This window comes from Anomaloglossus baeobatrachus, chromosome 4, assembly GCF_048569485.1.
Source record: "Anomaloglossus baeobatrachus isolate aAnoBae1 chromosome 4, aAnoBae1.hap1, whole genome shotgun sequence".
Classification (NCBI taxonomy): domain Eukaryota; kingdom Metazoa; phylum Chordata; class Amphibia; order Anura; family Aromobatidae; genus Anomaloglossus; species Anomaloglossus baeobatrachus.
Window position 1 is genome coordinate 635,521,396 of NC_134356.1, and position 27,773 is coordinate 635,549,168.

The following is a 27,773-nucleotide window of genomic DNA, read 5'->3' on the forward strand; positions in this document are numbered from 1 at the left end:
TTACAAGCTGTGTGGTCACCAGGGCCGGCATTACGGGCTGTGCGGTCACCAGGGCCGGCATTACAGGCTGTGCAGTCACCAAGGCCGGCATTACGGGCTGTGCGGTCACCAGGGCCGGCATTACGGGCTGTGCAGTCACCAAGGCCGGCATTACGGGCTGTGCGGTCACCAGGGCTGGCATTACAGGCTGTGCGGTCACCAGGGCCGGCATTACGGGCTGTACGGTCGCCATGGCCGGCATTACGGGCTATGCAGTCACAAGGGCTGGCATTACGGTACAACCTGTGCGGTCACACAACAGTTGCACCTTAACATGCGGGGTGGCAGGAATGGCTTGGTTATGACCAACATTAATCCAACTTGTGTTATAGCTGTATTGAGACATTGGACTGGCATTATATCACTTTTTGTATAGCGCTGTTATTTAGTCCCTGTAGTTTGGAGTTATTTGAGCACTATATGGCGGTATTTGCACTGTCTGCCATTTTACAATGCAGTTACATGCTGCAGAGCCGCAACCAGGGCTCTTTTTAGTTACCAATGTTTCCCAAAAAATAAGACAATGTCTTATAATATATTTTGGCCAAAAAAATGCGATGGGGCTTATTTTTGAGGTAGGTCTTATTTTTGGAGAATTATGGCTTGGGGTAAGTTTACCCCAAAAGAAGACAGCCACCCCCCAGGAGAATGACACTTAACAGACCCCGGAAATCTGAGTCACTCCCAGGTCCTCCTGCATTCGACAACACTTGGTCCAAGGTCCACTTGTGTTCCACACCGGTCGCTCCCAGGTCCTTCTGCCTGCGTTCCATAGCAGTCGCTCCCAGGTCCTCCTGTGTTTCACAGTCGTCTTTCCCACGTGCTCCTGCATTCCATAGCAGTCGCTCCCAGATACTGCTGTGTTCTACACCCAGGTCCTCTTGCGTTCCACAGTGGTCGCTCCCAAATCTTCCTGCATTCCACAGCAGTTGCTTCCAGATCCTGCTGCGTTCCACAGCGGTCGCTCCCAGGTCCTCCTACGTTCCACAGCAGTCGCTTCCAGATACTGCTGCGTTCCACAGCGGTCGCTCCCAGGTCCTGCTGCGTTCCACAGCGGTCGCTCCCAGGTCCTGCTGCGTTCCACAGCGGTCGCTCCCAGGTCCTCCTGCATTCCACAGCGGTTTGCCAACACGGGTCCTCCTTCGTTCAACAGTGGTCGCTCCCAGGTCCTCCTGCATTCCACAACAGTCGCTCACAGGTCCTCCTGCGTTCCACGTTGGTTGCTCCAAGGTCCTCCTGCATTCCACAGCTGTTGCTCCCAGGTCCTCCTGTGTTCCACAGCAGTCGCTCCCAGGTCGTCCTGCATTTCACAGCGGTCGCTCCCAGGTCCTGTTGCGTTCCACAGCGATCACTCACAAGTCCTGATGCATTTCTCAGCTGTCGCTCCCAGGTCCTCCTGCGTTCCACGGCAATCGCTCCCAGGTCTTCATGCGTTACACAGCAGTTGCTTCCCGGTCTCCTGCATTCCACAGCGATCACTCCCAGGTCCTCCTGCGATCCACAGCAGTGGCTCACAGGTCCCCCTACTGGTTGGAAACAATATGGTATCACCCTTCTTGAAGATTCTATATCAACTTTTCCCTTACAGAAAGTGAAAAATATTTGTAGGTAATCTAATTTTTTGTAAGTTTCCAAGACGTGCTTGTGCAGATGCACTTGTATCCTTTGCTAGGTGTCTGCCCAGGTTATTGGGAGCACATTTTTTTTGCACCTACACCATAGCTTTTAGTCCTACAACCACCGCCATAGTTCCTATCCCTGATGCCTATCACCTGCTGCGCCATAGCTTGTAGCCCATCTGCCTAACACTTATGCCATACCTACTAACCCCAGCTGCTACCTATCACCTATGCCATGCATCCTAGTCCGGCTTTTTATCACTTGCGTCATAGCTCATAGCCCTGCTGCCTATCACCTGCGTCATAGCTACTAGCCTTGCTGCCTGTCATCAATTCCTTTGCTCCTAACCCTGCTGCCTATTCACCAGCCCCATAGCTTCTAACCCAGTCAGCTATCACCTCTGCCATAGCTCCTAGTGCACCCCCAATCACCAGCGCCATAGCTCCTTGCCCAGCTGCCAATCATCAGCACCATAGCTTCTAACCCGGTTGGCGATAAACCAGTGCCATATCTACTAGCCCAGCTGCCTAGCACCTATGCCATAGCTCCTTGCCCAACTACCAATCACTAGCGCCATAACTCCTAGCCCGGCTGTGTATCTCCAACACCATAGCTTCTAGCCCGGCCGCCAATCAACCGTGCCATAGCTTCTAGCCTGGCCACTTGTCACCTATGCCATAGCTTCAAGCCCAGCTGCTTATCACCTAGGCTATAGCTCCTAGCCTCGCCGCCAATCACCAGTGCCATAGCCCCTAGCCTGGCCACCTATCACCTGCCCCAAATCTCCTAGCCCTGCTGCCTATCACCTCCTCCATAGCTGCTATCCTGGCTGCCTATCATGTGCTCCATAGCTCCCAGTCTGGCCATAATATGCAGCCTGACCCCTATAACCTGTGCCATAAATCCTAGCCTGGCCACTTATCTCCTCTACATGAACAGTAGCTCAAGATCTGTCCACATAAACAAGTCCTGGTGAGTAAGGGGACCCAAAAGTCCCTCTATCACCGGTACAGGTTTTATTTTGGGGTCTCGGATGTTTATTGAGAACAGAATGGGTTAGTTATATGGCGAGTGGTGGTCAGGGCTTACTCACTGGTACACGGAACAAAAATATAAACTCCAACACTTTTATTTCTTCAGCGCTCTATTGGGAGACCCAGACGATTGGGGTATAGCTACTGCCCTCTGGAGGCCACACAAAGCACTACATCAAAAGTGCAAGGCCCCTCCCCCTCTGGCTATACCCCCCCGTGGTATCACGGGTTCTCCAGTTTTAGCTTTGTGTGCGAAGGAGGTCAGACATTCCATGCATAGCTCCACAGATTTTAGTCAGCAGTAGCTGCTGACTATTTCGGATGGAAGAAAAGAGGACACATATAGTGTCCCCAGCATGCTCCCTTCTCACCCCTGGATGGTGTTGTAAGGTTGAGGTACCTATTGCTGGTACAGGGCTGGAGCCTGACATGCTGTTTTCCTTCCACATCCCCTTGTAGGGCTCTGTGGAAGTGGGATCCTGCCGGCCTCTCAGCTCTGATGCCGGGCTCCATCCACAGACCCATTAGAACCTGATGGATTCGGAGCAGGAGTACGATCAGGGACAGGCCCTGCATCATACAGGTACTCTGTGTCCCCGGCAGGCACAGACACACTCCGGGCTGGCTGGGTGTTGTAGTGCGCCGGGGACCGCAACGTGGAGTTGGTGTCCCTACAGATTACTGGGGGATTGTTTGTGTTTGGGAACGCAGCGCCGACCCCCTCTGGACCGGGCGGCGCTGCTGTGACTTGTGGTGCGCCGGGGATCCGCCGTCCGCGCTTTTACGGCGGCGGCGGTTATAAATTTAGTCCCCGGCTTTTTGGGCCTAGGACGCCGGCAGCTCCGTTTCGTTCCCGCCCCCACCCTGTCATTCAGGGTAGGGGAGAGACGCTGTTCGCTAACAGCGACGAGGGCTGGAGCCTGATTTACATGCTCCAGCCCTCTCACTTGGCACAGAGGGAAGCAGGCTTCCCGCTCTTGGCCAGGAACGCCCAGGGCCCGCCCCCCTTCCTCTCTCGAGACGCCGGCAGCCATTACATGCATGCCTGGCTGGAGGAAGGACGCAAGGCTCTGGGAGACCTGGACTAGGGGCTATCTGGCGACCACACACCCGCTTTTTAAGCGGGCGGTAAGCGATTTGTCTGTGCTGGTCCCTCTAGTGCCTCACTGTGTATCAGTGTACTGGGTACAGATATATAGATATTGTATTTCTTGCACTGTGAGGTGCGCTTCTGGCTGCATATCCCAGATCACTCTGTGGAAGCAGCAACATGTCATCCTCAAAACGCAAGGCGGCCAAGGCAAAAAGGGCTGTGTATACTGCGTGTGCTGCGTGTGGGGCTAATCTACCAGCAGGCTCCGATGACCCCCATTGTGTGCAATGCTCCGACCCGGTGCTGCTTCGCCAGCCGGAGTCAGGAGAGGTAGCGACCCAGGCTGAGACGCTTGTAAGTTCTGCCCCGGTGACAGGGACGGACTTTGCAGTTTTTGCAGATAATATGTCTGTATCTATGGCAAAAATCCTTGAAACCTTGCAATCTATGCATGGGGCTCAGTCTCTGGGCACGGCGAGGCCTCTGTCCTCAGGTCCCCCTTACTTGGAATGTATCCAGCCCACAGGGGGGTCCCCGGCTTCACAGGCCGAGGATTATGACTCAGATGATGGCCCCAGCCACCCTAAGCGAGCTCGCTGGGAAAGACCCTCGACGTCTTCACACTGCTCAGGGTCTCAGCGCAATCAGTCTCCCTGTGATGTGTCTGATGAGAGTGATCAGGAATCCACTCCTGGAACCCCTCTCAACCTGGATACCCCGGATGGGGATGCCATGGTAAACGACCTTATTTCAGCCATCAATAGGCTGTTGGATATTTCTCCCCCAGCCCCTTCAGCAGAAGAGGCGGCTGCGGAGCAGGAAAAGTTTCGTTTCCTTTATCCCAAGCGTAAATTGAGTGCTTTGTTAGATCACTCTGACTTCAGAGAATCAATCCAGAAGCACGACGCTCACCCAGAAAGGCGTTTCTCTAAACGATCTAAAGATACGCGTTTCCCTTTCCCCCCTGAGGTGGTCAAGCGCTGGACACAGTGTCCAAAGGTAGACCCCCCGATTTCCAAACTTGCAGCTAGATCCATAGTTGCAGTGGAGGATGGCGCTTCACTTAAAGATGCCAATGACAGACAGATGGACCTTTGGTTAAAATCTGTCTATGAAGCTATCGGCGCGTCGTTTGCTCCGGCATTCGCAGCCGTATGGGCACTCCAGGCTATTTCAGCTGGCTTAGCAAAAGTGGATGCTATCATGCATCCAGCAGTGCCGCAAGTGGCGCATCTTACCACGCAGATGTCGGCGTTTGCGTCTTACGCTATCAATGCGGTCCTAGAATCTACCAGTCGCACCTCAATGGCGTCCGCCAATTCGGTAGTTTTGCGCAGAGCCTTGTGGTTAAAGGACTGGAAAGCAGATGCTGGTTCCAAAAAATGTTTAACCAGTTTGCCTTTGTCTAGAGATAGACTGTTTGGCGAGCCATTGGCTGACATCATTAAGCAGTCCAAGGGTAAAGACTCCTCTTTACCACAACCCAGAACATCCAAACCTCAGCAGAAAAAGTGGCAGCAGAGGTTTCAGTCCTTTCGAGGTTCGGGCAAGACACCATTTACCTCGTCCAAAGGGACTCAGAGGACGCAAAGAAACTCAGATTCGTGGCGGACTCACACACGCCCCAAGAAAGCAAATGGAGGTACCGCTTCCAAAGCGGCTACCTCATGACTTCCAGCCCCCCCCCTCCGCATCGCCGGTCGGGGGCAGGCTCTCCCGCTTTTCCGGCATTTGGATGTCACAGGTCAAAGACCGGTGGGTGACGGACATTTTGTCTCGCGGGTACAGAATCGAGTTCAATTCTCGTCCTCCAGCTCGGTTCTTCAGAACCTCCCCACATCCAGACCGAGCAGATGCTCTGCTGCAGGCGGTGGATTCCCTAAAAGCGGAAGGAGTGGTGATCCCAGTCCCTTCTCAGGAACAAGGACAAGGGTTTTACTCCAATCTCTTTGTGGTTCCAAAAAAGGACGGCTCGTTCCGTCCTGTTCTGGACCTAAAACGGCTCAACAAACATGTGCACGCCAGGAGGTTCCGGATGGAAACCCTCCGCTCTGTCATTGCCTCAATGTCCAGAGGAGACTTCCTTGCCTCAATAGACATCAAAGATGCTTATCTCCACGTGCCAATTGCTACAGAACACCAACGTTTTCTACGTTTTGTGATAGGAGACGACCATTTTCAGTTCGTAGCTCTTCCATTTGGTCTGGCGACAGCCCCACGGGTCTTCACCAAGGTCATGGCGGCGGTGGTAGCAGTCTTGCACTCTCAGGGACACTCGGTGATCCCTTACCTAGACGACTTATTGGTCAAAGCTCCCTCTCAGGAGGCATGTCAGCACAGCCTGAATGCTACGCTGGAGACTCTACAGTCTTTCGGATGGATCATCAACTTTCCAAAGTCGATCCTATCACCGACTCAGTCACTAACGTATCTTGGCATGGAGTTTCATACTCTAGCAGCGATAGTGAAGCTGCCGCTGAACAAGCAGCGGTCACTACAGACAGGGGTGCAATCTCTCCTGCAGGGCCAGTTGCATCCCTTGCGGCGCCTCATGCATTTCCTAGGGAAGATGGTGGCAGCCATGGAAGCAGTTCCCTTTGCGCAGTTTCATCTGCGCCCACTTCAGTGGGACATTCTCCGCCAATGGGACGGGAAGTCAACGTCCCTGGACAGGAAAGTCTCGCTTTCCCAGACGGCCAAGGACTCTCTACAATGGTGGCTCCTTCCCACCTCATTATCTCAGGGAAGATCCTTCCTGCCCCCATCCTGGGCAGTAGTCACGACAGATGCGAGTCTGTCAGGGTGGGGAGCAGTGTTTCTCCACCACAGGGCTCAGGGGACGTGGACTCCGCAGGAGTCCACCCTTCAGATCAATGTTCTGGAAATCAGAGCAGTGTATCTTGCCCTACTAGCCTTCCAGCAGTGGCTGGAAGGAAAGCAGATCCGAATCCAATCGGACAACTCCACAGCGGTGGCATACATCAACCACCAAGGAGGGACGCGCAGTCGGCAAGCCTTCCAAGAAGTCCGGCGCATTCTGATGTGGGTGGAGGACAGAGCATCCACCATATCCGCGGTTCACATCCCAGGCGTAGAAAACTGGGAAGCAGACTTCCTCAGTCGCCAGGGCATGGACGCAGGGGAATGGTCCCTTCACCCGGACGTGTTTCAGGAAATCTGTCGCCGCTGGGGAGTGCCGGACGTCGACCTAATGGCATCCCGGCACAACAACAAGGTCCCGGCATTCATGGCGAGGTCGCGCGATCAAAGAGCTCTGGCGGCAGACGCCTTGGTTCAAGATTGGTCGCAGTTTCAACTCCCATACGTGTTTCCGCCTCTGGCGCTCTTGCCCAGAGTGCTACGCAAGATCAGATCCGAGTGCAGCCGCGTCATACTCGTCGCTCCAGACTGGCCGAGGAGGTCGTGGTATCCGGATCTGTGGCATCTCACGATCGGTCGACCGTGGTCACTGCCAGACCGACCAGACTTACTGTCCCAAGGGCCGTTTTTCCATCAGAATTCTGCGGCCCTGAACCTGACTGTGTGGCCATTGAGTCCTGGATCCTAGCATCTGCTGGATTATCTCAGGGAGTCGTTGCCACAATGAGACAAGCTAGAAAGTCGAATTCGGCTAAGATCTACCACAGAACGTGGAAGATTTTCTTGTCCTGGTGCTCTGCTCAGGGAGTGTCTCCCTGGCCATTTGCATTGCCCAAGTTTCTTTCCTTCCTGCAATCGGGGTTAGAAAAGGGCTTGTCGCTCAGCTCCCTTAAAGGGCAAGTTTCGGCACTATCCGTGTTTTTTCAGAAGCGTCTAGCACGTCTTCCTAAGGTGCGCACGTTCCTGCAGGGGGTCTGTCATATTGTGCCCCCGTACAAGCGACCGTTAGATCCATGGGATCTGAACAGGGTACTAGTTGCTCTCCAGAAGCCGCCCTTCGAGCCTCTGAAGGAAGTTTCCTTTTCTCGGCTGTCGCAGAAAGTGGCGTTTCTTGTTGCGATCACATCGCTTCGACGAGTGTCTGAGCTGGCAGCTCTGTCATCTAAGGCTCCCTTCCTGGTGTTCCACCAGGACAAGGTTGTGCTGCGCCCCATTCCGGAGTTTCTTCCTAAGGTCGTATCCTCTTTTCATCTTAATCAGGATATTTCCTTGCCTTCTTTTTGCCCTCATCCGGTTCACCGGTATGAAAAGGCCTTACGTTTGCTAGATCTGGTGAGAGCACTCAGAATCTACATTTCCCGCACGGCGCCCATACGCCGTGCCGATGCACTTTTCGTCCTTGTCGCTGGTCCGCGCAAGGGGTTGCAGGCTTCTAAAGCCACCCTGGCTCGATGGATCAAAGAACCAATTCTAGAGGCCTACCGTTCTGCGGGGCTTCCGGTTCCTTCAGGGCTAAAAGCCCACTCCACCAGAGCCGTGGGTGCGTCCTGGGCATTACGTCACCAGGCTTCGGCTCAACAGGTGTGCCAGGCAGCTACCTGGTCCAGTCTGCACACTTTCACCAAGCATTATCAGGTGCATACCTATGCTTCGGCGGATGCCAGCTTAGGTAGAAGAGTCCTGCAGGCGGCAGTGACACCCCCGTAGGGGAGGGCTGTTTTGCAGCTCTAACATGAGGTATTTATTTACCCACCCAGGGACAGCTTTTGGACGTCCCAATCGTCTGGGTCTCCCAATAGAGCGCTGAAGAAGAAGGGAATTTTGTTACTTACCGTAAATTCCTTTTCTTCTAGCTCTTATTGGGAGACCCAGCACCCGCCCTGTTGTCCTTCGGGATGTTTTTTTTTTTGTTGTTTGCGGGTACACATGTTGTTCATGTTGAACGGTTTTTCAGTTCTCCGATGTTATCGGAGTTAATTTGTTTAAACCAGTTATTGGCTTCCTCCTTCTTGCTTTGGCACTAAAACTGGAGAACCCGTGATACCACGGGGGGGGTATAGCCAGAGGGGGAGGGGCCTTGCACTTTTGATGTAGTGCTTTGTGTGGCCTCCAGAGGGCAGTAGCTATACCCCAATCGTCTGGGTCTCCCAATAAGAGCTAGAAGAAAAGGAATTTACGGTAAGTAACAAAATTCCCTTCTTTTGCTCCCATTTTTCATGAGCTGAATTCTAAGGTTTTCTCTCAAATATTGTTCACAATTTTGTCTAAATTTGTGTTAGGGATCACTTCTCCTTTGCCACAATAATCCATCCAGCTCACAGGTGCGGCATATGAGGATGCTGATTAGAGAGCAGGATTATTGCACAGGTGTGCATTAGGCTATGTGCACACGCTGCGTTTTTTTGATGCTGCGTTTTTGGCCGCTTAAACCTCACAAAAAACGCACCCGCAGCAAAAAAACGTGGCAAAAACGCATGCGTTTTTACCGCGATTTGGTGCGTTTTTGGCTGCATTTTGCTGCGTTTTTGATCTCTGCGTTTTTCCAATGCATTGCATGGGGGAAAAACGCAGGAAAGAATGGACATGTCCATTTTTTTTTTTTAGGCTCAAAAACGCACCTTAAAAAAAAAGGTGTGTGCGGACAGCAAAAATGAAAACTCATAGACTTTGCTGGGGAAGCAAAGTCATGCAGTTTTGAGGCCAAAAACGCACCCGAAAAACGTGCAAAAACGCCGCGAAAAACGCACTGTGTGAACTTACCCTTAGGCTGGCCACAACAAAAGGCCAGTCTAAAATGTACAGTTTTATGGTATTGGGGAAGACCGGGGGGTGAGAAAGCCAATCCATATCTGGCGTGACACATCTCGTTCAGTGTATATAACATGGCATGGACATTTACTATAGGCCTTGCAGGGGTTAATTTGCAGGAATAAGATCTGGAATTGTACTTGAGAGAGGGCACTGAAGGACACGTCTGGGACAAGAGATTGGACAGAATAAGGACATGAGAGGCAGAACGGGATTAATTAGTGTAAAGGGAACACAATGCCATTTCCGCTCCATGTCACTGCTGCTCTTACACACAGACAATGGCCGCTCTAATTCTAGCCCATCCAGCTAAATATATGCACCAGGCTGTGCCCCCGCAGGGATCACGTCTCACTAATCACTGCTGGCAGGCACAGGCTCCTCTATAGCTGATACACAGAGCAGAAAACCTCAGGAAATATTAATTTTTGAGTCAACTTCTTCTGACAAGTATTCTGCTTCAGCCTTTTATTAGTTATACTCTCTTCTGGAAAAGCTGGGTGACAAAATGCGATTCCCCCCCCCCCTCCTATTCTCTAATGTCTTATCTGTGGGATCCCTACCTATAAGACACTTAGCGCGTGTCCTCGATGTTATCATAAAGGAACCATGAGCCCTTACAGGCCAATAATGCCCAGATGGTTATGTCTAGTTGTTGGGGGGTTTTATGGAAAAGCTGGGTGACAATCAATATGGCCGCCATTACAGGACACAAAGGGAGTGTCAACCAGACTACTGTATATCAAACTAGCTCAATTATGCTCCAATATGGGATCAGTAACTGAATTATTTCATATTTAGAGGCTTAAAATGAACGTGTCAGGATAATTCTACTGCTGAAACCAGTGGTACGGCTGTTTAGGTCATAGTTCAACAAAAATAATGATACCTTTCTTGTAGTAATCCGATGTACCAGCGCGGAGAAATCAAGCTTTGAACTCATATGCAAATTAACCAGGAAGTGCTTTCTAAGCATGTGGAGGTAGTCCAAGTACACGCCCCCAATGCACTTCCTGGATTAGTTGCATGTGGCTTCAAAGCTTGATATCTCAGCTCTGGAACATCGGATTACTACAAGACAGGTATCATTTTAATTGTCATACCTTGGCCTATACAGCCGTAGCACTAGTTTTAGAAGTAAAATTCCCTGTCAGAGTCCCTTTAAGAAACCTAGATAGCCGTTAAATTGCTTGTCCTGGTACTATGTGAATGCAGGTTATGTAGTAATGTAAATATTCACTTTCCTTTTTCTGTCTTTGCCCAGAACTACACCTCAAGTACAAGCTATTGAAGCCGACCTGACTGCCATTTACTGCACCCCACAGACTACGAATCAGAACCGAATTCCTCCTCGCTCATCTATTAGCAGACATCTCCCTTCCTGGAAGAATAAATCGCCGAGGGGTCCCTCCCCCTCCAAAGTCCGAAGCAGACGCTCACCCCCCTGTATGCTCACGGCATGAAGATTTGCACCCTGCATGTTACAAAGTAATATGCATGAGATGACATTGGGGAAGAGGACAGACTTGCCCCCCCCTCCCACCCTTCAAATTCACCTGCAATCCCTCTTCCTCCCGCCATTCCCCCCCCATAGCCTTTATCCCTTTAAACCCCGGAAGGGAAAGGGGGGCATTTATGGATTTTCTGGCCTGGAAAAAGTGGGTAGCACTTAACCTTTTCCCTTCTACACCCTATCCCAGCTGAAAAACGCTTTGTGTCTCAGATGTATATCAGTACTGAGTATGTCTATACACTCTACAGCAGCATTAAAGGAGCCCCCAACCCCCCCTCTCTAATTTATATACTATGTCTGTCCGTCGACAAACAGCAATAGGAGTATCCCTCCGCCTGGGATAGGATTGTCTTCCAGGCCCCAGGACACAGCACAACGTTGACCGGGCAGACCAGACATGTTGCAATTAATTTGCGCTCCACCCCACCCCCCCCCAAAAAAGTTTTTTTTCTCCGAAAGCGAAAGGGCTACGCGTTAGAGAATACTCCATAGGGGCGAAAGTGTATGTAGATACTCAGTACCACTATACAAGCGCGGCATGTTCTTCTTTTTTCAGGTGGCTATGGCACTTTTTAGGGGCACTCGGCACCATTATACAGTGCAGCATGCTTATTCTCCAAGCTACAGGTAGTGCATAAAGATAGTCTGCATTATTGTACAGTGCAGTACCTTTATATCGGGGGGACGGAAGTGTATAGATATAACCAGACTCATTACATTGCAGAGCAGCATGTTTATTACCAGGGGCTAGGAGTGTATAGAGATACTCATTCTCATTACACAGTGCAGCATGGATGCTCAGCATCTTTATACAGTGCAGCATGCTCATTACCAGGGGCTGAAAGTGCGTAGAGATGCTCAGTGTCTGTATAGGGGTAGGAGGGGTGCGGGGATTAAACTGCCCCCCTGACTCAGGAATGTGGTTCCAGCTTTAGGGGGGGAGGGGAGAATTCTATATATTAAAAGGATATAAGCGACCCCCCTCCCCACTACAGTTATCCCAAGTCCAAGACCCTCCAGCCCTGCTCCGGAGAGAGACAAAAGCACTCACCTTCACAACCTCTCCAGCGCTCTTTTTAGATGCAATTTCTGATATGCATAAGAAGCTGATTGTACAATAACTGCTCATATGGGAATAAATACTATGCAATATAATCTTATCACGAGTCCTTCAATCTGTGCACGGTCATATCCAGACTGACCACAAGGCGGCGGTGTTGAGCTACATTTCTATGGTTGCAGTGGAGGGGGTTAAATACTTTCACAATCCAAGAATAAGCTTTATGTGCCGAGACTTTTTTTTTTTTTTTGCAGTGCAATTAGATTTTATTAAAATGTCACTTTTTCTATTATTACAAAAATTAGGACTAATATATTACATCAAAATCGGTTCCCAATTTAATGTCATGCTAGGTACGGAGAAAGGGAAGGGAAACCCTGTGTCTAGGGAAGGGGAAGACCAAACCTACTGCTGGTCCCTGGGGTCCCTCACCACCACAGATAGGATCCTCACCTATGCGCCAAGCTGGATACCTGACCCTAGGTATCCCTACTGCTGGTCCCTGGGGTCCCTCACCACCACAGATAGGTTCCTCACCTATGCGCCAAGCTGGATACCTGACCTTAGGTATCCCTACTGCTGGTCCCTGGGGTCCCTCTCCACCACAGATAGGTTCCTCACCTATGCGCCAAGCTGGATACCTGACCCTAGGTATCCCTACTGCTGGTCCCTGGGGTCCCTCACCACCACAGATAGGTTCCTCACCTATGCGCCAAGCTGGATACCTGACCTTAGGTATCCCTACTGCTGGTACCTGGGGTCCCTCACCACCACAGATAGGTTCCTCACCTATGCGCCAAGCTGGATACCTGACCTTAGGTATCCCTACTGCTGGTACCTGGGGTCCCTCACCACCACAGATCATCTCCATACCTATGCGCTAAGCTGGATACCTAACCCTAGGTATCCCTAGTGCTGGGCGCTAAATAGGGAACGGGTGGGATGAGCTCATCGTCAACCATGCTAAAAGAAGACACAAGGAGGACACACAGGGGGGAAAAGCATGAATTACTTTTTCACAGATTACTCAGGCAGAAGTTCAGAATAGTTTCAGCCGAGCTGGATACCTGACGATAGGTATCCCTATTGCTAGGCCCTAAATAGGGAATAGGGGGATGAGCTCTTCATCAACCCTATTAAACAACTATAGAAGACACAAGTGTGAAGCCCCACAGGTGTTGTGTCGGTGCATTACCTTCAGGGACTCCACTCGGCTGTATCTTGTTACAGGTAGGAGATCTTCTTCTTGTCGTGACGCCACTCTCAGAATTGCGGTCAGTGGGGACCGCCACTGCAGGTTGAGGGACGCCTGGGGCTGATGGTGTGTGCAGTTAGTTGGAATAGCCTCCTGAGAGTGAGGCAAGCCCCAGGGCCCTGTGTAGGTGCGTAGTACTACAAGGCGCAGAATGACTCCACACAAGCAGGATGTCTTTCAGGGTTTTTACTCACAGTTGATGGCAGGGTGAGTGACCCGGGCGTAGCTGGGATGAACCAAGTGGGAACCAGGTGTCCTTCAGGCTGACTTGTGAGGGTGACTACTAACTCGCCTTCCTTAGCCCTTGGTGGTTTGGGGTAACCCCGACTTTGAGTCCCTATGGGGGTCACCCAGGGAAGATGCTGCAGCCTCTCTCCCCTTCGTTTGCCGTGTGCTTGTCGCCTGGACCAGGCCACTCCAGCTGCTTGCCTCCTGTGACCTATGGGCCCTAACTGTGGCTACGTGGCTGCGGCTTTTGTGGTGTTGTGGCGTGGGCTTTGAGAGCCCCACACCGGCAGGTTTAGCAAAAGAAAGTTGGATCTATCTCCGCTCCGGGATCTGCCGCCCGTTTGGGCCTGGTACTCTCTAGCAGTCTCCTTACTTCCCACTCCGTGCCCTTTCTTTAGCTGAAGATGGATTTCGGGTAGCACTCCTAGTTGACCGTTCTCCCCCGTCAGTAGCCACTGCGCGGGCGCTGTTAGACAGCAACAGCCCCACAGGTCTGCTCCTCACTGAGCCCTATGGAGTTCTGCTCTAACTGACTCACTGCCCCTCCTCTCCTGTTCTTGCCTACGCCACCTAGCAACCAGACTCTCTTACCACACCCCTTGAGAGGAGATGGAGGCTTTTGGCCCCCTCCACTATTCCAGTGAAGGTGAAGGCTTTTCCCCCTCCTGGGATCCCCAGGGGTCTTCTCATGGGTACATGTGTGAGACCTGATCACTATGCGCCTGTGTTCCACACCCCGGTCAGCCTTCTGGATTACCTGTATTGTACTGTCCCCAGCATGGGTGCAGTACTCAGTGGTGCCTGACCAGGTCAGGGGCGCCACATTCCCCCTTAGTTATCACCAGCACGTCCTCGGGCTGCAAGACAACATTTTAAAAATGCATAAAACATTAAAACATGTAAAACATTTTAAAAGCACCAGGTACCATACATCACCACCCTCCACCCACAAGTCCGTTAACCCACCCAAAACCCTCTCACGTTGGCCGCGGCTTCAGCCACTTCTGGCAGGATGTAGAGGCGGCTTTCATGGGCTGGTGGTTTCAGGGTTTACCTAGCCTGGTGGATCCGCGCCTTCAGCCACTTCTGGCAGGATGTAGAGGCGGCCTCCACAGTTGGTGCTGACCAGGTACCCTCTTTGTGGTGGAGAGCCAGGCCCCATAAACAGGCATGCTCTCTGGTTGCAGGTAAGCCAAGGCCCTATATACGGACGGACTCCGCCTGGTTGCAGACGAGCCAAGCCCCTAAACAGGCTGGCCCTGGTGGTGGTGCCACTGGTGTAACTATTTACACTGCGAGAGTTTGTGGCTATAGCCAGTTCATAGCCTTAAGGTTTATGGTTTTCTCACAATAGTTTTTGTGGGCACATGCTTAAACGTAAACGTTGCAAAACAAACTTTTCAAAACTTTAACTTTCTAACTGCTGAACTTCTTACTTTCCTTTACTCCTCCATACCAGGGCTTGGGCCTGTTGGGCTGCGGCACCTGCTGCTTTCTTGCTCTTTGTCGTCGTCTGAGGTAGTCTCATCTGTAGGTTCCTTGTCTTTTCTTTCTTGATCTTCATCTGTTTCCTTTGCTGCATCTGTTTCTTTATCTCTGTCTTTTCTTTCTTCTTTGGGACATGGTGCTACATCTAAGGCATACCAGCCTCTTTCTCCCTGATGCATAGTGAACTGTACTGAGTCTCCCATTTTTAAGTTTCTGCCAGGGTGTCCTCTGGGCAAGTGGGCTCTCACATCCCTCCTATTAACGAAAATGCCCTCTTTCATACCCGGTGCCACAATAAAGCCGTATCCGCTTTTCAAGTTAAAGTCTTCCACAACTCCTCTACAAAGGGGTCCTCTGACCTGTGCTTGGGCTCTTCTCAGGAACCTTTTTTCTTGTAGGTCTCTGGCCGTGACTTCCCTCTGCTCTGGGGATGGCGGTGCAGGGGACAGCGTTGTTCTGTTGCGACGCCTTGTCTTGCGGCCTGAACTCTGCGTGGTACAGCTTGCAAGCTCCCAGGTGAGACTTTTAGGCAGATCTTCGTCAGCGGACGGTGTCAGATCTTCCTCATCCCAACGGGAATAGGGCAACATCTCCGGCTCTGAGTATGGATCCACTGCTGGTGGCTCCGGAGTCAGCTCCTCAGCTTCCTGGCCTCCTCTCCCCCTTAGTTCTTCGCTGCACTCTGGTTGTGGCAGCGCTGGGGATGAGTGTTCCTCAGCTGGCCCAGGCGGGGGACTCTTTGGCATGGTTGCTGCAGGGGTTGCTGGAATCCTCTTGGGGGTATGCGGAGGGAGCATGTACCGGTCCACCAACCATTGTGGAAACTTGGCCTCCATGTCAGCCTTCAGCCGCCAGTATTCGGGGTCCTCCCCCAGCGTGGGCTTTCCAGCAGGGACCTCTTTGGACTGGGGAGCGGTGTCTGCTCTGGCCTTGCAGGCCGGGGAAAATGGTGATGCAATCTCTTGGCGGGCCGCGCCTTGTATGGCGGCGGCCTGGTCTTGGCGGGCCGCGCTCGGCATGGCGGCGGCCTGGTCTTGGCGGGCCGCGCCCTGTATGGCGGCGGCCTGGTCTTGGCGGGCCGCGCCCTGTATGGCGGCGGCCTGGTCTTGGCGGGCCGCGCCCTGTATGGCGGCGGCCTGGTCTTGGCGGGCCGCGCCCTGTATGGCGGCGGCCTGGATCGGCGTCGCAGCTGCGATGGGATCTGTGCAGGCTGGGCTGGGCGTCGCTGCAGGGACCGGGTCTTGGTGGGCCGAGCAGGGCATCGCTGCGGCGGCCGGGGCTTGGCGGGCCGAGCAGGGCATCGCTGCGGCGGCCGGGGCTTGGCGGGCCGAGCAGGGCATCGCTGCGGCGGCCTGGGCTTGGCGGGCCGAGCAGGGCATCGCTGCGGCGGCCTGGGCTTGGCGGGCCGCACCTGGCGTGGCTGCGGCCTGGCTCAGCGTCGCCGCGCCGGGCGCCTCTTCAGGGACCGCAGGCGTGGCAGCAGGGGTCGGGGCACTTGCGCTGGCCGGGGCATCTCTGGACTCACCCATCGGTGGCACCATCGGGGTCTGAGTCGTCGCCGCTCGGTCTGGCATGCGTCGCGTGGCTCCCTCCTCGTAGGTCCGAACCGCCGCCGCCATCTCCAGAAGCTCCATGCGTTCTTCTCTGATCTGCTCCACGACCCGAGTCTCCAGTCGGTCGCAGAACTGGGCCAGCTCCCGATACCACCAGGCAGCGGAGCCCGGTTCTGGATTTCTGCGGTCAGACGCCATTTCTTCTGCGCCCTCTTCTGCACGACTCTCCAGCTGTGGACTCGCCGTTGCCTCTAATAGCAAGCTGTTCAGTTTCTGCTCTGCCTCTTTCAGCAGCTCCTCTCCCAGCAGCAGGTTCCTGGCTCTCTTTCTGTCCCGACGTCTCTGGACGCCTCCGCTCTCTTCACAAGCGAGGTCAGAACTCTGCAGGGGATCTCTGGGTAGCCACACCTCTTCGTGGGCGGTAACTTCTTCCAGCGCGGGCTGCTGTTGTTTTTCAGCGCGCTTTTCATGGTGGTAATATGGCGGCGCTTCCAATTTTTCAAGCGGACCGCCCAGGCACATGGTCACCTGTCTGGACAGGTCTAGTCCTTATCCTGTTCGTGACGCCAGATGTGAAGCCCCACAGGTGTTGTGTCGGTGCATTACCTTCAGGGACTCCACTCGGCTGTATCTTGTTACAGGTAGGAGATCTTCTTCTTGTCGTGACGCCACTCTCAGAATTGCGGTCAGTGGGGACCGCCACTGCAGGTTGAGGGACGCCTGGGGCTGATGGTGTGTGCAGTTAGTTGGAATAGCCTCCTGAGAGTGAGGCAAGCCCCAGGGCCCTGTGTAGGTGCGTAGTACTACAAGGCGCAGAATGACTCCACACAAGCAGGATGTCTTTCAGGGTTTTTACTCACAGTTGATGGCAGGGTGAGTGACCCGGGCGTAGCTGGGATGAACCAAGTGGGAACCAGGTGTCCTTCAGGCTGACTTGTGAGGGTGACTACTAACTCGCCTTCCTTAGCCCTTGGTGGTTTGGGGTAACCCCGACTTTGAGTCCCTATGGGGGTCACCCAGGGAAGATGCTGCAGCCTCTCTCCCCTTCGTTTGCCGTGTGCTTGTCGCCTGGACCAGGCCACTCCAGCTGCTTGCCTCCTGTGACCTATGGGCCCTAACTGTGGCTACGTGGCTGCGGCTTTTGTGGTGTTGTGGCGTGGGCTTTGAGAGCCCCACACCGGCAGGTTTAGCAAAAGAAAGTTGGATCTATCTCCGCTCCGGGATCTGCCGCCCGTTTGGGCCTGGTACTCTCTAGCAGTCTCCTTACTTCCCACTCCGTGCCCTTTCTTTAGCTGAAGATGGATTTCGGGTAGCACTCCTAGTTGACCGTTCTCCCCCGTCAGTAGCCACTGCGCGGGCGCTGTTAGACAGCAACAGCCCCACAGGTCTGCTCCTCACTGAGCCCTATGGAGTTCTGCTCTAACTGACTCACTGCCCCTCCTCTCCTGTTCTTGCCTACGCCACCTAGCAACCAGACTCTCTTACCACACCCCTTGAGAGGAGATGGAGGCTTTTGGCCCCCTCCACTATTCCAGTGAAGGTGAAGGCTTTTCCCCCTCCTGGGATCCCCAGGGGTCCTCTCATGGGTACATGTGTGAGACCTGATCACTATGCGCCTGTGTTCCACACCCCGGTCAGCCTTCTGGATTACCTGTATTGTACTGTCCCCAGCATGGGTGCAGTACTCAGTGGTGCCTGACCAGGTCAGGGGCGCCACACAAGGAGGACACACAGGAGAAAATGCATGAACTACTTATCCACAGATGACTCAGGTAGAAGTTCAGCAAAGCTTCAGCAACGATACCACAGATGAGAGCAAGCCACCTGCTTGCAACCAGAACTAGGAATTCAAGGACTGTGGAGGAAAGAACAGGCGCATAGGGTCTTAACTGATAAAAACAGTGAAAGGACTAATAGGGTGCACTCACCTATAGATGTTGTGAGAAGTCACAACACCTATTGAAGCATAACGCTGGAGGAGACAGCTGCGGACCCGTAAAATGGAAACAGAGACTTCTATAGGAAATCAGGGATCATCGCCGCGCTTGTCACCATTCAATCCAAAGAATTATTATTCCAAGTCATTTATTTGGGAACATTAACAAAGTCTATGTGTTTCAGGGGTCTCTGCCCCCTTCCTCAGGACAATGTAAAAATAATCTTCTGTGTCTGACTTGGAATAATAATTCTTTGGATTGAATGGTGAGAAGCGCGGCGATGATCCCCGATTTCCTATAGAAGTCTCTGCAACCAGAACTAGAATGAACTGGATAATATCACCAGCACCCGTCCAGGGAAAATAGGAGTATTTAAGCACCAAGAGAATACTGATGATCAGCAGCTGGGTGGAAGGCGAGCTCCTGCTGGGTCCAAAAGGGAGAGATGAATCCAGTAGGAAAGCTACCTATAGCCATGAATACTGAGAGCAGGAACAATAGAAAGTTAGGTAACATTTTGTGCAGCCAAATGCTGTGACCTTCTATTGCCAGAAACCACATGACTGTCTGTCACCCATGACACAAAACCACAAAATACCCAATTTTCTCTTCAAAAGCCACTAGAGGCTCAGAGAGTGCATCAGATTTTATATTTCAGGAGAAGGTAGGTTAGGTTACATTGCACAATACGCCCAGTGTCAGCACAATATGTTTGTTTTTTTTGCTATAAATGCTGCTATTTTCCTGAATCTGCCGTTGTTTTTCTTTTATTTCTGCTCCTCTCCGTTCTGGAGATACAGCCTCTTATTACCTGTATGTAAATCTAATCTTTCTAGGGGGTGTGTTCTTATTCCCTGGGGGTCTTTGTAAGGACCACACCCAGTTGGATAAAACAAATAGAAGTGGGGGTCATATCTGAGGCATGGAGAGACACAGAACCAAAGAGTAAACGATGACAGATTCAGGAGAACAGCAGTATTTACACTTCGCTCTTAAAGGGAATCTGTCAGCAGGTTTTTGCAACCTCATCTGAGAGTAGTATAATGTAGGCAAAGAGGTCCAGAATCCAATCATGTATCACTTATTTTACTGGATGCAGCTGTTCTGACACAGAGTTTTTAGCTCTAACCGTAGATGAAGAAGTGAAGGGGTTAACACCGGGCTGCCAGGGTCATGGATCAGACAGAGATTATTGAAGGTGATTTTATTATGCGTTTCGGAGCCTATGGCTCCTTCTTCAAGTCAAATCACAAGTGTGAGGCTATGCCTCCTTCTATAGCCTCCGAAACGCGTAATTAAATCACCTTCAATAATCTCTGTTTGATCCATGACCCTGGCAGCACGGTGTTAACCCCTTCACTTCTTCATCTGCGGTTATCCATCATAAAGGGGACTGCTGCAGCCGAGGATTTCTAAGCTTATACTGTGGTTTTGACTGATTACAACCCATCAAGGTGAGCAATTCCCTGTTTTTACGTCTCTTTATTCCACGAGGATAAGACCCCATATTGCACCTTGTCTTTTTCACTAATTTGTCAAGTTTTTAGTTCTAGCAATACAGCAGAGCTGAGAAAACTGCCCCCTCACACACACACACACACACACACACACACACCAGGCTCTGTATGTACAATGTCTATAGACAGTGAGCAGCTAATCACAGGAAGTCACAGACTACATCAGCTAGTCCAAGCAATGATAATCTCCTGGTACTAAAACAATCATTCCAAGTAAACAACAACACACAGCTTGATAAGAGAAATCAGTGTTTTAACCCCTAACGCATGCTGTCCTCTGATTACATAGCAAATACCCGCTGACAGATTCCTTAAAAGGCCCTGTCACACACAGAGATAAATCTGCGGCAGATCTGTGGTTGCAGTGAAATTGTAGACAATTAGTGCCAGATTTGTGGCTGTGTACAAATGGAACAATATGTCCATGATATCACTGCAACCACAGATCTGCCAAAGATTTATCTCTGTGTGTGACAGGGCCTTTAAATGCAGGCTCAGTGAATTGGTTGAGATAATTGTCAAGTACTTTGTAATATGGTCCTTATACTTTGTGTTCTTTTTCTGTAAGGCATTGTGCACATGTACCTATCACTTTACATATTATTGTGCGTATGGTCATGTTACAGCATATTATACTGTAGAGTATCGTGTTTTTGGTCATATTACAGCACATTACATATTCTCGTGCACATGTTAGTGGCATGTTCACCAGATTCCATATGATGAAGATGTTGCGCCCCTGGGCTTCAGGCGCCACAGGGATTACACCAATTTTCAGGGGTAATATCTATCCCGGGTCAGGAGGGGGTTAACCTGCCGGTGGTACCTTCACAAAACACACAAATACAAAAATAAAGGTGCTCATTTACAGGGGGTTGGACTAGGGCAGACAGGGAGGTGAGCCATCACAAAGCATGGGATTTCCCTGTCGCGATGACAACCACTGGGGGCGGCACCACGGGGGGTAGACGTAGGCACAACCAACACACTAGAGACAAAACCTTCCGGACCTTCCTGAGAACAGCTTGGGATAACACAGCACTGACAACCGGAGTTAGTGTTTCTCTCTCTTTGTGGGGCCCGTGGCTTAGAGCTGGAGGCTCGGCCCAGGTTCCCAACAGCAGCTGAGAGAGACTTTACTAACAGACTTTCACGGGCACTGGCGGTGACCGCTGACTGATCCAGAATCGGCTGGAGTCCATCGTGCCAGAGGACGGTTCTCTGGGGGCAGCGCTTGAACAACCTGGGAGTAAAGAAACTTGGAACCGCAGCCATTGCCTCTGATTTAACCGGCACCGACGCTCAGTGGTGAGGCGCCAATGGGGACTACCACCAACCCCCGCCATCCTCCCAGGGCCCGCACCGCCTGTGGGGAGCGACAACATCCCGGCTGCACCCAACATCTGCCCCTGTGAGAAACCCTGCAGCGGCTGCCGCATACCTGGCGGTGTACCACAGGTGACGTCACAATCATCCATATAGACTTTCCTAACCGTCACCCCCATCCTCCACCTCCAACTACCACCCTCATCCTCTACTCCTGCCTCCCGTCCACCGCCATCCTTCCCTTCCTGTACGCCTCGGGACAACGGAACCGGGCCAAGCCACCTCGTGACGACGCAGAGGATCTGCACCCCCGGCCCGGCTGCGACTAGGTCCAAAACACCTGCCCCGTGGGGCGCTACAAAGATGTTCTCCCTTGGTTCGAGTTCTGAGGAACATTGAAATTATTAGGTAAAATACAGACGTGACTAGGCTGTGTGCAGATCTGGATTCTCATCGCAGATGGGTACAGGGGCTGCCGGGCATTATGTGCTCTGTTCTTGTCTATAAAGCACACCGGACTAGCGCACGCCGCCTTTTTTTCCCCCAGTGTGGAAAAATTGCTCATCTTCCCCTGCAAAATGACTTACGTTGGTCTGCTACTACCATCCATGATGTTTTCACTGACAGCACAATGGCACATTATAGCCTATAGGGCTAGTGAAATGTTAGGAAGCTTCTTTTTTTATAACCAATGGACCACATAGAAAAATGGAGATGGCCGGTACTCTGGTCGATTTTGCAGACGGAACTCACCCGGGGCATTTGAGCGACATCCGTGTATTGTCCATATCTCAATAAGTAGGAGAAGTTTGGGAAACTTCCATCTTGGGGGGGGGTTTTGCAAAAAAGTAAAAAAAAAAAGAATTGAGGATGGTGAAAATAGACACGGACCAAAACCAGGAAAAAAAATCGGATCCAGAGCGCGGATACAAAACGATCTGATTATTGTGGATAAAATCACTAATGTGTAAAGGAGAATAATACGAGGAGACACGGAGAGCGCGGTGCTCTGTATACGGACACGTGGAGGCGCAGAGCGTCACGCCTCGTTTATAGCTCTGCGTGCTTTGTTTTGACTGTTGCTAATCTAAAATCATTGTCTTATCTCCCACTAAGTCATTGTCTTATCTTATTCCTGCAGTGTGATTAGTTTTCTCTCACCTCATTTATATCCATACATTTTTTAACCCTTTATGGGCAGCTGTGTCATCTGGCCACCAGTCCATGACACGCTCTCCTGTGTAGACAGACCAGTCTCCTATGACTTCCTATAGAGTACAGGGTGACACCAACATAAAACAAACACCCCTAAACAGATTAGACAGCGGTCTCTCACGACTCCCCCATACACAGGAAAACTCGGTTTATCACCTGTTGTCTCTGTATGACAGAACTGCTGTAAGTATCCACATCACGTCAGAAATCCAGCAGGCCGAATCCTTCTCTCCCCCATTGTCAGGCGACATACACATTACCCTGTTGGCCAATACAACTTATAATGACAGATTTGTCCAACTTTATGTATAGCGACCTTGAAGGGGTCTGTCAGCACAAAGTGACTATTCAATCCAAGCACAAGCCCTTGGTGCACTGTTGGCGTAGCCAAATATTTAAGTGCACCTTCCCTATCTGCTTTTTACCATCTATCTCGGCCCATCTTTCCTTTATAAAGCCAGAGCTATCAATCAAAATAGAAGGGAGGTTGGAAAGAGCGAGAAAACAATAAGTGACAAGTCACACCAAGGGTGCACCAAGTGCCTGTGCTTGGTTTGAACAGTCATTCTGTGCTGACATACTCCCTTTAAAGGGTTATATGGAACTTTTGAGGTAACTACCTGCCTGTTCTGCCCTCAGGCTATGAATCTCACATCAACAGAGCAGCTCTTTCTCTTCCGCGCTGCTCTGTTGACAGGAATTCACTGCCGACGTAATGCTGATTGATAGCCAGCTCCTCACAATTAAGCGACTGTCAATCGGTATGACATCGGTAGTGACACCGCCTAGACAGAGCAGAGCGGAAGAGTAGGAGCTGCTCTGTCGGCATGACATCAACAGAAGTGGTAGAATCGCCGGTAATAGTGATTCTCTGACCGGGAACAGATTGTTGCAAGCAGGTAGTTAGTCCCAAAGTGCTGCATTATTCCTTTATGTAAGAAATAAAGAAGAAAAAAGGTCTGTGAAAACAATTCACTCACTTGTTAATGATAGTGTTTCTCTTCTTGGTCTCAGGATGTGGCCAGTGTTCACAAGAGCATGCGAATACTGTATAGATGATTGAGTCCAGCTAAGCTGCAGTGCCTAGCCTTCTTCTTCATCTTTAGGCACCTTGGATTTTTATAAGTAAATTGAATTTTTATCCCGATGATGGACTCAATTATTTATTTTTGCAATCCCCAAACAGCTGAAGATATCATTTCTGCCTTATAAAATGTGATTTAATAGGTATCCAAATAATAATAGGGTGCCGGTATAAAACTCCTTATGTAAATGCTGTCCAGAGGGGAGCAAACGCTGTGCCAACAAGGCTCCGCTCTTCTTCACCAGACTGATCCTTTGTTTATGATCCATCCCGGACGGGGGGTGCGACACTTACTTTTTTCTTCAGGGGAGCGTCCACCTCCCGTCTGGTCACCATCGTAGGCGTGGCAGGGCAACACATCACACAGAGTCTCTTTACAAAACAACATGGAACGGTTTAATTGTTTTCAACCTTCCCTATACAGTTCTGCTGCCAGTGTTCCCTGGCGTAATTCTGCCTAGCCCGCACACTGGGTATTATCTTTCCAGCTACCGAGCCTATGCCTCCTACTGACCCTGTTCTTGTCTCCACAGCTACCAGTGTCCAAACGCTGCCTTGGACGGCTACACTAAGCTTGTCCTGAGGTGAGCTGTAGGCTCCGGACACATGGAGGATATCTCCAGGATAGCCGACGGGCTCAAGTTACCAAGCACTGTCCACACACATGGAACCCCTATGTAGAACTAACTTCCCTCAGGCCTGTCTCCCCAGCCAACCCTCTGGCTCTCTGTCACTTCTCCCATCCTGGCTCTCTATTACAAAAAGGGAACTACCTACTACACCATGCATACTAAAACATTCCCTTACTCTAATCCCTATCCATATAACATGCCATACTTTACATCATAATATTACATTACTAGCATATTACAAATTAGACTTTATATTACTATAAAACACATAAGAGTAAAACTTAGTATTAATAAAAAAAACTTTAAATGTTCAGCTGCCTGATGGTGGCCACCGCAGCACTGTTCTGGCTCAGCAACACTCAGACAGTCATGTGCAGGGATCCACTCCATCCTCACCTGTATGGCAGGGTGCACACATTCCCACCACTGGCTTACACCAGGCAAGGCAGCATCCTGCGTTGTCTGGCAACCAGGATACACAGCTTCCTATGTCTACTGAGCCGTGAAACAAGTGGTCGGTGCGGTGTCCCGCATCCCCACATCACAAACCACCTCTACACACAGCACCATCGTTTATAGTTGCGCAACCCAATTGCACTATAGGACCTCCCCCAGAGCGGACAGATCAGTGGGGAAGTCTTGCAACCGAAGTAGGATGATTGCAACCACAGCAGGTATTCTTAACAGTACCCCTCCATTCCTAGGAGAGATCTCCGGACTCTTACCACCCACCTTATCAGGATATCTCTTATGGAATTCAGCGATAAAGTGATTGCCATGAATTCTGTCTCTCAGGACCCAGTGGATTCAAACTTGGACGGTGTTCTGAATCTTCCAAGAGTCCTTAATACTATCTACCTCATACTCTTTGGCAGCATCCACCTCAATTGAGGGTCGTGGTTCATCAATGGAGTTGGCACCTTCTTAAGCAACCCTTTATGAAATACATTGGGAATACACATGGAGGTAGGAAGATCGACCCTAAAAGCCACATCATTGAGGATTTCGATAATGGGAGAAGATCCAATAAACCTAGGTGCCAGCTTGGGGGAAAGCACCTTAATCTTAAGGTTCTTAGTTGACACCCAGACCCTATCCCCAATCCTGAGCTCAAGCCCCTGCTGTTGGGGTTTATCGGAAGCGTCTTCATGGTCTTCCCTGCTCTCCTGAGATGATGATGAGCCTACCCCAAGACCTTCCTGAGATGGTGGAGGGTTTCAAAGACTGCAAAAAGTGTCCTGCACCCCCATGAAAGTATGGGGACCTAGGATGGAAATCTAGATTACAGAAGAACGGAGACGTACCAAGAGCCTTGTAGTGCCTATTGTTAACGCAAATTCAGCCAAGGCTAGATATGCCCCCCATTCTCATTAATTATGGAAGCAAAACACTTTAAATATGACTCCAAACACTGGTTGTTTTGCTCAGTCTACCCGTTAGTCTGAGGGTGGTATGCAGACAAAGATTACAGCTTTGTCCCGAGGCACTGACAGAAAGCCCTCCAAAATAAACTAAGAGCCTCCATGGGAGACAATATTCATAGGAACACCATGCAGACATACCACCTGTTACAGGTTGACGGCTTAGGAAGGATGGAGAGTAGAAACCTAAGCGCAAACCGGGGTCCACTGTGCTATGGATGGCATATAACTGCTAAGAGCCCAAAGGGCAGAGCGGACATAACAGTTGTAAGTAAACTGATAAATGGTCGCACTATAGTCTACGTTAACTGCACACAGACTACACAGCAGTGTGATGGAGAAACTACTATTAAACTAAAAGGAAGAAAAAACAAAAAGCAGCACCAAATGTGCACTACAGCACTAAACATTCCAAACTGTACTTATTTTAAAAATTTTGAGATTTTTGGCAAAAAATTGCAATTTCTTGAGCTGCTTCGCCACGTCACAGCAAATCTCATTTGAAGCAGTCCTACACTAAAATATTTTTATAAAATGTGCCATACGGCCTCACATATGAATAGTAGAACTGCTCTTAGCAGCACTCACCTGGTCTATTTCAATCCCGTACCCATGACTGAGTCATGGCTGTGGGCGGGACAGGTCCAAGCAAATGCTGCATGAAGTAAATAGCCTGTGGACAAAGCCTGATGACTTAATGTGAACAGTCACCAACCGCCAAAATCTAGACAGGTAGAATACATCCCAAATTGGGGTGCAAAGCAAGGTGGAGGTCAACCACCGACCAATTCAATGAAGAAAAAACAAAAAGCAGCACCAAATGTGCTCAGTCATGGGTACGGGATTGAAATAGACCAGGTGAGTGCTGCTAAGAGCAGTTCTACTATTCATATGTGAGGCCGTATGGCACATTTTATAAAAATATTTTAGTGTAGGACTGCCTCAGATGAGATTTGCCGTGACGTGGCGAAGCAGCTCAAGAAATTGCAGTTTTTTGCTAAAAATCTCAAAATTTTTTATAATAAGTACAGTTTGGAATGTTTAGTGCTGAGGTGCACATTTGGTGCTGGCTTTTTGTTTTTTCTTCATTGAATTGGTCGGTGGTTGACCTCCACCTTGCTATGCACCCCAATTTGGGATGTATTCCATCTGTCTAGATTTTGGCGGTTGGTGACTGTTCACATTAAGTCATCAGGCCTTGTCCACAGGCTATTTACTTCATGCATCATTTGCTTGGACCTGTCCCGCCCACAGCCATGACTCAGTCATGGGTACGGGATTGAAATAGACCAGGTGAGTGCTGCTAAGAGCAGTTCTACTATTCATATGTGAGGCCGTATGGCACATTTTATAAAAATATTTTAGTGTAGGACTGCCTCAGATGAGATTTGCCGTGACGTGGCGAGGCAGCTCAAGAAATTGCAGTTTTTTGCCAAAAATCTCAAAATTTTTTATAATAAGTACAGTTTGGAATGTTTAGTGCTGAGGTGCACATTTGGTGCTGGCTTTTTGTTTTTTCTTTATTAAACTAAAAGGGTCCGAACGACAGACCACAACTCATGCTGTCATGTAAACGTGGCGCCCCGGAGGCCTCTGATGTCACGGTGGTGGCTCCGAGCGGTGATGTGGCTGTACCGGGTGTGGGCGACAAGCTTTTTGTAATGGGGAGTAAACAATAATATTTAAAAAGGGGAGAAAGAAAAATATAATAAATACAGAGTTTGTGACGCCAGTTGGGATGTTCGGTTGTGGTATGGCCGGGCACTAATGGAGAGCCCCAGGTGTTAGGTGGTAATGCGCAGTGCCAGAGAGTTGTCCTCTTGCCCCCCCCCCAACTACCGTAGGGCTTAGTCCTGGGGGATGTGTTGAGGTAGGGATGGTGCAGCAGGGAATAAATCAGCCAGAGACAGGACAGGCAGCTTTTACCTTTTACTGAAGCTCTGTATAACAGTCTGGAACGTTCTTTTCGGCATTACAATGATGGTGGTTTTCCCTTTTGGCTTCTTTGCTGTGTGATGGTAATGTACTTCTCCTGCAACTATTTCTCTACCTGGGAATAGGTATCTTGGT

The 27,773-nt window shown here is 50.6% G+C and overlaps 1 protein-coding gene across 7 annotated transcripts in view; it reads left to right on the forward strand.

The window, feature by feature from the left end:
* ANK1 (ankyrin 1) overlaps window positions 1-12,147 on the forward strand; it is a 412,403-nt gene extending 400,256 nt beyond the window's left edge. For all 7 annotated transcript variants that reach the window (XM_075346407.1, XM_075346412.1, XM_075346408.1 and 4 more), the window contains one exon: window positions 10,739-12,147. The gene's annotated coding sequence lies outside the window, so the exon portion shown is untranslated. The remainder of the gene's footprint in view (window positions 1-10,738) is intronic.
* Window positions 12,148-27,773: the final 15,626 nt, after the last annotated feature.